The sequence below is a fragment of the Rattus norvegicus genome, chromosome X (assembly GCF_036323735.1).
Source record: "Rattus norvegicus strain BN/NHsdMcwi chromosome X, GRCr8, whole genome shotgun sequence".
In the NCBI taxonomy this organism is placed as follows: Eukaryota; Metazoa; Chordata; class Mammalia; order Rodentia; family Muridae; genus Rattus; species Rattus norvegicus.
Window position 1 is genome coordinate 150467833 of NC_086039.1, and position 12052 is coordinate 150479884.

General features: G+C 36.1%; 1 long non-coding RNA gene and 4 other non-coding genes across 8 annotated transcripts in view; all 5 read right to left on the bottom strand.

Annotated features, from left to right (window-relative positions):
• LOC108349259 (uncharacterized) overlaps positions 1 to 12052 on the bottom strand; it is a 75470-nt gene that overhangs the window by 942 nt on the left and 62476 nt on the right. For all 4 annotated transcript variants that reach the window (XR_010061302.1, XR_010061301.1, XR_005498163.2 and 1 more), the window contains one exon: positions 10134 to 10213. This is a non-coding gene — a long non-coding RNA (uncharacterized LOC108349259). The remainder of the gene's footprint in view (positions 1 to 10133; positions 10214 to 12052) is intronic.
• On the bottom strand, positions 4948 to 5025 carry Mir880 (microRNA 880). The gene has a single exon (NR_032261.1). It is a non-coding gene; the product is annotated as a microRNA 880 (primary transcript).
• Positions 6421 to 6497, bottom strand: Mir878 (microRNA 878). Its single transcript, NR_032259.1, has one exon. It is a non-coding gene; the product is annotated as a microRNA 878 (primary transcript).
• Positions 6870 to 6946, bottom strand: Mir881 (microRNA 881). The gene has a single exon (NR_032262.1). It is a non-coding gene; the product is annotated as a microRNA 881 (primary transcript).
• Mir871 (microRNA 871) lies at positions 10747 to 10823 on the bottom strand. The gene has a single exon (NR_032255.1). It is a non-coding gene; the product is annotated as a microRNA 871 (primary transcript).

The window sequence follows — 12052 nt, forward strand, 5'->3', positions numbered from 1 at the left end:
ATTTTGCATCTATTTACACTTTTAATTGCTTATATTACTACTATTATCCTTAATTCTGGATGATTTGAAAATAATTCATTCTTCCTTTTGTTTCTGTTCTTTAAGCTATACAATACCCTATGAGGTGATGAATGGATAAACCCAAATATTTTTTGTTTTCTTTTGACACAGGGTCTGTCCCACTTGCTCCTCTAACCCCATCCGTTGCAATAATGGATATCCTGGAACTCTATGTAGACCACGCTTCCCACAAGCTTACAGAAATCATTCTGTGTCTGCCTCTGAAGTGCTGGGATTAAAGGAATGCACTACAATGTCCAGTTTAACCCAAAATGCCTAGGTCATAAGAAATTTACAAGGCCTGTAAGAATAGGAACCACAAGTGGACCTTGGCTACATCTGCGCCACCTAAAGACCAAATCGCACCAGTTTCTTGTTGGACCTTTCTTTATGAGATCATTACCTCCTTAATAAAAATATTGCCACAAAACATTCCTCATCCCTGAATATTTTATCATACTCACAAAATCCATAATTTTTGCACCTTTATGTATGTTTAAGTATTAAGATCTTAAAACTGAGTTTTTTACTTTTCTCATGCATTCCTTATCAAACAGTTCCTCCTCTCACTTGCCCTTTTACAATGGGAACAAAAATTGAAACAGAGGCACAAGCTTTTTCAACATTTTCTTGTATCAGGAAGAACATTAATATCTACTATGTTTTTGTTTTCTAATCTACATTCTTGCTAAAAACCTAATTCTGACAATTCAATAGTTTATCTAAACCATGAATATCATGGATTTAATAATATACATTAATTGTGAATCATTACTCTTGTTAAAGAACCCAACTGAAAAATGAAATGTGACTGGCAATAGATTTGAGTAGAACTTGTGTATAACACAGAAATAAAAAGATATTTTACCTTAGTGAACTCTATTCAGTTCTGCATCTATCATTCTTTACCACATAGACTGATATCTGAATCTTCCTTATTTAAACTATTCATTGATTCCTTGTGAATTTGACATGTACCCCAATCCCATTCATCTCCCATCCCTCCCTATTTAACCTCCACCATTGCAATCTTCCCGGGGTGGGAAATGGGACACAGTCAGGGGTGAGGGAGGCCACATTATCAACCTGGGAAAGACGCTGCAGGAATAAGCATTGAATGCAGATCTAATGTGCTATGCAGAAGCATTTTTATACAGCATTTGGACCAATGAGGGATATGAGTTCTAGGGTATTAATCATGCTATTGTCACTATAAGTAGGTACCATGTTGCTACTACCCAAGGGGACTTCCATACAGATGGGGGAAGCAGCACCACCCACTTTTGGATGCAATCTGAGTCTCCCTAATTTTTGGTGGTTCAGATTTTAAATCTCATGTTTAGTTATTAACAATGTTCCCTTGGAAATGACCTTAATGTTCAGATGTATAATAAAGTACTGTTAGTACCAGGAGATAAATTTCTATGGTACTGAAACTATCATTATTAGTATTATTGTTACACAAAAATCAATGAGCACCATTACAGAAAATACAAACACATATATTACAATTGAATAATATAGATGATGCCTGGCACCTGAGAGTACACACAAACAATCAATGTTAGAGTACTAGCACTGCTGACTACATTATCCGCTGCATCTTTTGTCATTAATCCAAATACAGCACAAGACATGAACTTGCTGCATTCTAAATACACATACATTGTTTTTTTAATCAAACCTTGACTATATTCTAATAGCCCATATGATTCTGAGGAGCAAAAATATATAAATGTTTCAATTTCATTTTTATTGGAAAGTAATTTAATCCATTTTATTTTTTGGCTCTTGACCATATGCCAAAAAGTTTAAGTTCAGAAAGAATTTAAATCATCTTAAGAAAATGCAAAACAAAAAAACCTGAGATTCTGCTGAGAAATAGAGATGAAGCTCCTAGGCAGGGTCAAGTAAGGACTGGTGACAGGTGCAAGTAGGGGCTGGCTGGAATGCTGCTCTTGAGAGGAAAATGGTTTTCTCACTTGGTCTTAAACTATGTTTTGCTGTGTCCTATTTCTCTGGAAGCGGTTCTCACGCTCTCTTGGTAATGGCGCGTATATTTTGATGAGAATAAGGGTGATTTGTTATGTGAATATTTAGTGAAGAAACCTGTGTTTAGTCATATTTCTGTTTAGTCTTGCCACAGTTGTTCCTTGTATTGTGAAAAGAATGATGTTATGATATCTTGCCACAATGGAAATTGAAGTAATGAATATACTAAAGCTTGCAATGGTGTGCAGTTGCTTCTGCCTTTGCTTTGCATCCCCTGTGTCCTGGTAGTCACCAGCCACAATATGGAATGGTAGGCACACAAACCATTGAAGTGCTTCAGCCACTCCTTGATGAATCCTATTTGACAAACGTATGGCATAGATGTGTCAAATGTGTTTTCAGGTGACTAGTTTTTACTACCAACAGAATAAGTAAATTAACACATTCCTGTCTTTCTGTCTGTCTATTAATGCAGTGGTTCTCAACTTATAAGTTGTGACCCCTTTGTGAGTCTGTAGACCCTTTCACAGAGGTCCCGTAAGGCCATCTGTATGTCAAATGTTTACATTATGATACATAACAGTAGTAAATTATAGTTATGTAGAAGCCAGAGGTCACTACAACACGAGGAACTCTATTAAAAGGTGGCAGCATTAGAAAGGTTGAGAATCACTATGTTAACATTATCTTCCAGGTTGTGTTCAATCATAAAAGTTGAAATTATAGACTCAGCACTGAATCAATCTCAAGGAAATTTATATTTACTGTGGCTATAATGCATACCCAAATCTATAGTATGTGCTTCTATACTATCATGTCCTTTTTTTCACCTCCATAAATACTAAATTTTGTAGACCTTTGTCTATTTGTATGTAATGTATTATAAAGCTACTTCTAATCACCCATGAAGATTTGCAGATGTATGTTGTTTAACAACGATTTTCATTAGTTCTACACTCTACAGTGTGATATATAAATATTAGATATTGTTGTGGGTTAGGATTGGGTCGTAGTGGATTCACATTTTACTCCCTACACTTCTTAGACTGGAATTCACTTATTTGCCATAGGGGAAGGTACTTACCCTTCACTTTCATTATATTCTCTATGGCACAATTATTCATGAGTAGAAAACTCATAAATGAAATAATCATAAGAATGCCTAAGTCATGAATATATGGAATGCTTAACTGAGGAAACTTACAAGGTAATTCAAGGGAAGATCTGGACAGATCATTACTTCTCTGAACGCACAACAAATTAGGAAATTGAGAAAAATTACTCCTAACATAGAGGTCCTGGTAAAATAAGATTTCTTTCTCCAGAGCCAATCTGAATAGAAAGACTCAACAGATTTTGTGAACTGCCACAAAAGTCTTCACTATTACCCTCACATTTCATCATACCACTGATAAATTTGATACCTATAACATCATGGATTTTATTATCAATAGCACTATGAGAGTAAATATCTCTTGCAACTTACAGAACAAATCCATACCCTGAGAACTAAACACTGAGAATATTAATGAACCTGAGGATGACTAATACAAGGCTGTTGTTATATAAACTAAATATTTCAGTAGTTATTTCTCTCATATAAATTGATGAATGAAAAATTAAGAACTGAAATCAGTCTAATAAATCCTGCTTCCTGGATCTATGTTTGGGGCACCTAGGCACAGGGCAGACAACTGAAGTTTACTTGAAAAAAAAAAAAAACAAACAACCAACATGCTTCGCCATTGAAACATGGAATGAAAATTAAAATACTGAAACTGTCCTCCATGATCTAAATTTATTACAGAGTAAAGTGATACAAACAACAAAAATTCGCATAAAAAGAATTATAGATCAATGAATAAAAAATAACAGGCTCAGAATTAAGTCCACACAATTAGAACAGCCTGATTTTGACTTAAAAAAAAAAACAGAAATAAATACAAGAGAGAGAGAAAGGTATCTCTGGGAAATAGTGTTTCAAAAACTGGATGTCAAAATACAGAGGGGAATCTTTATCTCTCACCCTGAAAAATTAAAACAAACTCTTAAGTGAATTATACCTCTATGCAAACTCTAAAAACATATCTTACTGTTAATAAAAAAGCTTTGGATGTTGAAAAATTGGCTAGAACAAAAAAAAGATGGGTAAAATACTATAATATACAAGCATACAAAATGATTTTCAAAATATGGATCTATTTTCTAAGCAATTAATGCCAACAATTGACAAGAGTAAATGTAAAGTTAAGTGCTCCTGTACCGCTTAGTTTCAATTGATTTTATTTATTCATATGAAGAATAAACAAAATCTTTTGTATTTTTATGCCTACATACTTGTATGTATTCGTTAAGGTGAGCACACAACAAGAAGTAAAATCTTCATTAAATATTAATTTACCCAATATGGGATATCATCCCTTACGGTTCTCAAGGTGCATAGAAAATTAGGTAAAGCAGCATACATAATACCTTTAATATGGAAATGTGGAAAATCTAGCCTTCACAATCCCCTTTATCTTTAGGTTTCATCAAATAACCAACTCATATGATTATTAAATGCCAATCTATTTATTCATGTTTCATGTGGACTATCTTAAGACTTCTTCATCCTGGATCCCTCCAACAACCTATCTTTCAAACATTTCTCCTGTTTAGAAGAATTGTTTTCACTAGCATGACAGTAAGCTGATTGCCACTTTTTCTGAATAGTAGTATTTCCATAAAGGTCTTTTTCATCCTCCTTAACCCTGTTTACTCATCCAAGCTGTCCAAGGTGAGGTATAATATAATGAATTTGAAGATCAAAAAACACATCTAATATGGATGCATAAATCAACATCACCATATACATACATGAGACATTTACGGATAGCAAAACAAACTGGTGTTTGGTGTGCCTTGCTCTACTCAGAATGAATGGAGTAACATGTTTTAGGAAGTGACTCATACCAATCTGAGTATTGCAGTGCACACAGCTTGTTCAATGAAGTCCTTTGTATCACCTTGATTCCATAATCTTCAATCTTTTAGCAATTATCTAAGTACAGTTAGATACATCAACAATACTTTTTTTATTCATAGATTTAAAGGAAGGCTTACTATTACTACACTTCAACTTCCATCTCTCTTCACATTCTATGATTTACACTATTTAACTTTATACATGTATGTACTAATAACAAAAGTTCCTTATGTTAGCACCTTTCTTTACATTTTTTAACATGAGGCTCATGAGGTTAAGATCAGATTGTCCAAAGTATTTTTAGAGAGTCAAACCATCAGGAATGAAAAATTCCTATAAAAAGAAACCTTGAATTTCCTTGGTTACATATAGAGGGCATTATATGAGTTATTTGCTGAACCTTCCTTTAAGAAAACCAACATGCAGTCACCAAACCTATTGGAGATGACAAGAAGTGCATGCTGACAGGGAGCCTGATATACTCTGTCAGAGCCTGATGAATACAAAGGCCAGTGCTCTCAGCCAACCACTGGACTGAGTCAATGGAGGAGGTTAGAGAAAGGACTGAGATAGCTGAGGGGGTTTGCGATCCCATAGGGAGAAAAATATCAACCTAAGATAACCCCCAGAGCACCACCAACCAAAAACATGGAGAAACCCATGGTTCCTGCTGCACATATAGCAGAGGATAACCTTGTCAGCATCAATGGGAAGAGGTTCTTGGTCCTGTGAAGGCTAGATGCCTAAGAGTAGGGGAATGCCAGCACAGAGAGGCAGGTAGAAGTGAGTGGGTGGGGGAGCACGCTCATGGAAGCAGGGGTCAGGAAATGTGATGGGAAGGGGAAACAGGGAAGAGGGATTATTATTGAAATGTAGATAAAGAAAATATTCAATATGAAAATGAAAAGAAAAAAGAAAAGCCATGGTTGTAAGGATTTCATCTCACTAGTAACAATAATAGAAAATATAGTACAAAACTGAGCATGATTATAATTAAGTTGACAATGTCACAAAAGCTTCCCTCATCTCTGGCACATTTCATTACATAGTTACCAAACCATAATGTTTTAACTCTTCTGCAATTTAATCTAAAATCAAAATATTATAGACCTTTAGTATGTGGTTCTCACACCATAAATCCTTTTGCTTGTATTTTTCTAAAGGAAATGCTTGTCAAAACAAGAAGTAGTGCCTTCATAAATATATTTGTGTACTGGGACATGTGTTAATATACCTTATTTTTTCTTGTCTGACTTAAAAAGATTCTTACTCACCCTAAAACAGTACTCCTTATCTAAAGGTAGCTATGTAGATACTCCTGGAAACGCAGTTCTGTTTCTTTGCAGTCAAATGGTAGCATTCATGTTATCAACACAAAAGCCCACAAGAAATGAAGAACACCGTGAGCCCTCCTCTACCCAGTATGGTGTCATGCACTTGAGTTTCACGTGACTGACAGCCAACTAGATAAAGCACTGCACACAACACTCTATATTAATTTGCCATGCATGCAGCTTCTATAACATACTCCAGCTTTAATTGAAGCCTAAATTAAACAAGCATAGCTGTACTTCCACATATTTGTTCATCTGTCTTTGAGAATAGTTATATTCCTTCACTACACTTTTCCTTAAAGCATGACCTATGATTTACTTTCCCCTTTCAGTGAATAGTTTATACTACCCAGAAAAATATGATTGCATTTTTGTATATTAAGATGACCATAAAATGTTTCTTTTTTAAACATGTAGAAATGCCAATTAAAGTTACCACTGTATCAATCTTGGGTACTGACGGTGAATACAGTGTCTCCTTGGATCTTCAGTGAGTATACCACAAATGCTGAATTTGGTGAACATTACTCTATTCAGAAATGCCACAGTTACTTTAGAATAAAGTGACTGCTACCACTCTGAATATTGTACTGCACACAATTTGGTCAATGAGTATGAGGATTGGCATCAGACAGTCCCAAACACAAGCAACTTTCATATTATATCACACACAAGTTGCTAATGTGAACGTTAATATGACCACAGATTATAAAATCTCATTCCCAAACATATTTATGACAACCATAGGCCCTCTGGCCTACATTCTTCCAAACTAGATGTTTTTGAGAATCAATAATATAACCTTGATCTAATTTTTTTTCTATTTTTATAGGGTATAAATTTAATTCTGTACTCCTTTGGATTTTATAATCTAAGAAAACTAATGATTAAGGATAGGAATCAAAATAATCATGAATCCTGTTTAGTCTATCTTGTAATATACCACTGTATTAATGATAATTCAGAATTGACTACAATCATATTTCTTGAACTTTTAACTATGCATAAAGAACATATAGTAGTACCATTCCTGAGTATATAAACCAGGATGGTAGAAGACAGGAAACTGAGCAAGTCAAGGAGAGAAAGCCAGTAAGCTTCATTATTCTATGGATTCTGTTTCAGTTCCTACTTTCAAGTTTTTAGCATGTATCACTTGAATTTACTTCATGATCATTTTCTTCCCATGTCCCTTTTGGTCTTAGTGTTTTATCAAAGCATTAGAAATATAACCAAGATACAACAAGATCAAAAGAGCAATAAAGTGTCCCAAATGAATAGATCTTATAGCAGATAGACTCACCACAGAATTGTATCTTACTTTTCAAAATCTAAAATCAACACTACTCAGATTTGTACCACAGAAAAAGGAAGAAGTACCTTCAAACACTTTTGAATACCCAGTATTTTTAACATTAGCAAAGCCAAAGGTTCCTGGATGCTCAAAGTGCTAAGAATAAAGTACTAAGGATCGCTAAATGAATGTGAATTATATAAATATAATATTATACATATCATCACCCATTTCAAGTCTCAGGAAGCATAGTAATCAAGCTAGGCTCCCAAGAGGTCGGGCTTGGATACCAACAAAGGTATAAAACCTATGAAGCATAGCCAATCCTGTCTGCCACATGCTCTGGGAGGCAATGGTAACTTAGAGCTTGTGGGAGTGCCACAAATCAAAGCAGGGAATTGATGCCTGACATGGCTTGGATTGTCAGAATCCTGAAGCTAGATGGCCCAGAGACCCAGAGTAGAACCAAACATTATAGGCTTCGGTCAATTAAATTACTCCTAATGATATTGTGCTATAGTCATACATTGGTGCCTTGCTCAATTCTCAGAGAGGCTTCCTCCAGCAGCTGGTGGTAGAAGAGCACTACAGAAAAAGCTTAGAAGAAGGTTTGCAATGGCTAGAGATGTGGAGGAAACTAGGAGAACATGACTCAGAATCAAGTAAGGATGGAGTGAGTGGTAGTCATTAAGCCTGTACAAGGTCTGTACTAGGTCCTCTGAATGCATGCTATGGTTGTTTAGGTTAGGATGTTTGTGAGACTTCTAACAGTGAAAGTGACAGTGTCTCTGACTCCTTTACTGCTTCTGGGTCCCTTCTGTTCCTACTGGGTTGTCTCAAGCCAACCTTATGAGGGGATAAACCTAGTCTTATTGAATCCTGTTATGTCATGTTTATTGATATACCTGGTGGCCAGCTTTCTTTCTGAACGGAAATGTAAGAGCAGAGGTTCTGGGAGAGAAGGGAGGTAGGGGGTTAGTTCTGGGAGGAGGCTGAGGTTGGGATGTATTTTTTGAGAAAAGGATAAAAAGAAAGAGGAAAAAGAAAAATTCCATGGTGTTGATAATTCTATGATTATTATTACTTTTATGCTATGAAAAACACTGGGTTTTCAGTGCCTTACTTATACAATCAGGAATCACATACAGAGTGCTTTAGCCTACTACCTGAATACTGACAAAGCACTTCATGATGAAAAATGGAGGAAGTAACACTACTATCTACATCATCCCCTGAAGTTTTGTCACTACAACAAATATAGAATGATTCATGATCCCGGAAGTTCCTTTCATGTTTCAGAAGTGACAGAAAATGCTAAAGCACTGATGCTAGCCCTCTTCATTTTGATTAAGATGCAATGGTCTTAGGTATACAAGACCATTAAAAATTTTATTTTAAAAGACAGTTAATTATTTACATCTTGAGCCAGAAAATGAAGATCACGAATTTAAGTCATCTTATGAATTATTCCAAGAAACACCAATGAACTGCTAAATAGGAGAATACCATGCCAGGATGCATAAAGCTTTGAAACCCTGTCTAAACAAAGGTAATACTAATGTGATATGCTATATTTGCATTTACATTCACATTTTGTTCATGTCATTGGCAACATTACAGTATTTTATGTGCAGTAGTAATATGAACTATATCTGAACCGCATCACTTAATAAATATGTACCTTAGTGTATGACTCCTTAAGGCTATTGACACTTATTTTCATCACCTAAATACCTTGCATTTCTACTCAACATTTTGGGTCAATATATGATTACTTCTCTAATTGCCAATGCCAACTTAATAAGTATATATTATTTTCTTTTTTCTTTTTTTTGGGGGGGGACTGAAACTCATCTTTATTTTTAGGGTTTTTTGTTTTAGACAAAACAGAGACTGGAGAGATGGCTCAGCAGTTAAGAGCACTGGCTGTTCTTCCAGAGAATCTGGATTCACATCCCAGCATGGCAGCTCACAAACACACACGTAACTCCAGTTCTAGGGGATCCAGTTCCCTCCTCAGGCCTTGCCAGCAGCTTCCTGCACATGGTGCACAGATGCTCGTGCAAGCATAACTCAATAAGTATATATTATTTTCTTTACATAGAGACCCTTCTATATATTTATTTCCAACCTAGATGTGATCATGTGATGAATACTAAATGAAAATAAATTATCCATACAAACTAGATGTGATTACTGGAGGTTCAAATTCCCAATGATGATCAAGAAGCCATTACTAAGAAGCCTGAATGTACACCAACATCCATGAACACAACTGAAGAATATTGTGAGCCTTCTTTTTAAGGCATCATGTTCCTTAATAACTCACCTGACTGCCATCCAACTAGTTAAAGCAATACACAAATGAATTTTGTATATTCCGGGACTGGATAATTCCCGTAAACTTTGATCAGAAAATCAAGTAAATATGGGACCTGTATTCTGGCATAATTTAATCAGTAGTCATAGAAAATAATTAGTCACTCACCTTCTCCACACATATGTTAAGAGTATGTTCTTTCATTTGCACTCTCTTTTTGTGACTGATTTTTACTACATAGCCTCTCACTGTAAAAGAAAAAAATATTGCTTGTTTATTAGGATGTCCAATAATGATTTTCTGTAATGTTTTCTTTAACATTTAAGTAGCATAATTAAGGATGTAACACTAAGTGTCCCTATTGAGAATACCTATTGTGAAGTTGGCCACAATGCCTCTATGGAACTCCTGTGCATATGCATCTATATCATTATGAACACAGTTAACACAACAATTATTACATTTCCTGAACATTACTCAAATAGGTCACAGTTATTTATAGCATGTTTAATATAGTACTGGCATGTTTTCTAAGTACTGAAGTTTACACATATTTTTTACTTGTTATTTAGTTATATTTAGAAAGTTATTTAGTGTCTTCCAATTTTACCTTCTATGATCTGTAAGTGCTCGTGAAATATGATTTCTAGAAAAGAAAATATCTTCTGTAATTATAGATGCCATGGGTATCAAATGACAAATTGAAATTGTATAAGACATGTGACATGTTTTGAATTATACTACCATGAACACTCAGGGCCAAATCACATGAAGAATACAGTGAGCATTACATTATCCAGTATGGTGCCAGTCATATGTACTTCATGTGACCGGCACCAATCTGAATAGGGCACTGCACACAACTCGTGCAACATATATTTGCTGAAGCCCCAGCCTTGATGATACTATCAATTTCAACTAACTCAGAATATAGTATTGCCCATGTTACTTGACCTAGAGCTATTTATGAGCCAAACAACAAACCCAGTTTTTCACCTAAAATTTTCAGAAAATATTCTCTCATGGACCCTATCTTTCTGTCAAGAGTTGAATCATGAGAATAAGCCTGTTGCAGCTTTCCATTTTTTGCACTAGAATGACAAATTTTTTGACCAAAACTTTTAACCAAATTACTTCATTTGAAAAAAAAAACTTTGATTGATATTAACTTAATACTCAATAGTCAAAATGAGTAAATGAGATAATCTGGGATATTTTCTGTGAGTACAAAGGCCATTATCAATAAGTTTTACTTCAGAGGGGGAGACATGCCTGGGAAGCCAGAGGAGACTACTCTCTGCCCACATTTCTGACTCTAGAGGGAAACGCCTAGCATCATCTGGGCCCCCCCTCACAGAGAGCTGAAACCCAGCTCAGAGGAGTGACTCTAGGCCCAAGACCAGAGGTAAGACCAACTTTTCTGCTCCAAGTGACCTGCCTGGTGGACTCAGGACACACGCTCATAGGAACATCTGAAGACCAGTAGACAGGAATGACTACATGCCTGAAAGTAGAACACTCTGTTCCCATAACTGGCTGATGGAAAACAGGAAAACAGGTCTACAGCACTACTGACACACAGGCCTGTAGGACGGTCTAACCACTGTCAGAAATAGCAGAACAACGTAACACGAGAGACAATGTGATGGTGAGAAGCAAGCACAGGAACCCAAGCAACAGTAACCAAGATTACATGGCATCAGACACCAAATTAGGTAAAATGGATGAAGCAAAGAAGTACAGGCTGACAGGAACCGGATGTAGATCTCTCCCGAGAGGCACAGCCAGAATACAGCAAATACATAGGCAAATGCCAGCCGAAAACCACTTAACTGAGAACGGGACCCCTGTTGAAGGAATCAGAGAAAGGACTGGAAGAGCTTGAAGGGCCTTGAGACCCCATATGAACAATAATGCCAAACAACTAGAGCTTGCAGGGACTAAGCCAGTATCCATGGACTGACCCTGGACTCCAACCTCATAGGTAGCAATGGATAGCCTAGTAAGAGCACCAGTGGAAGGGGAAGCCCTTGGTCCTGCCAAGACTGAACCCCCAGTGAACGTGATTGTTGGGGGGGAGGGCCGTA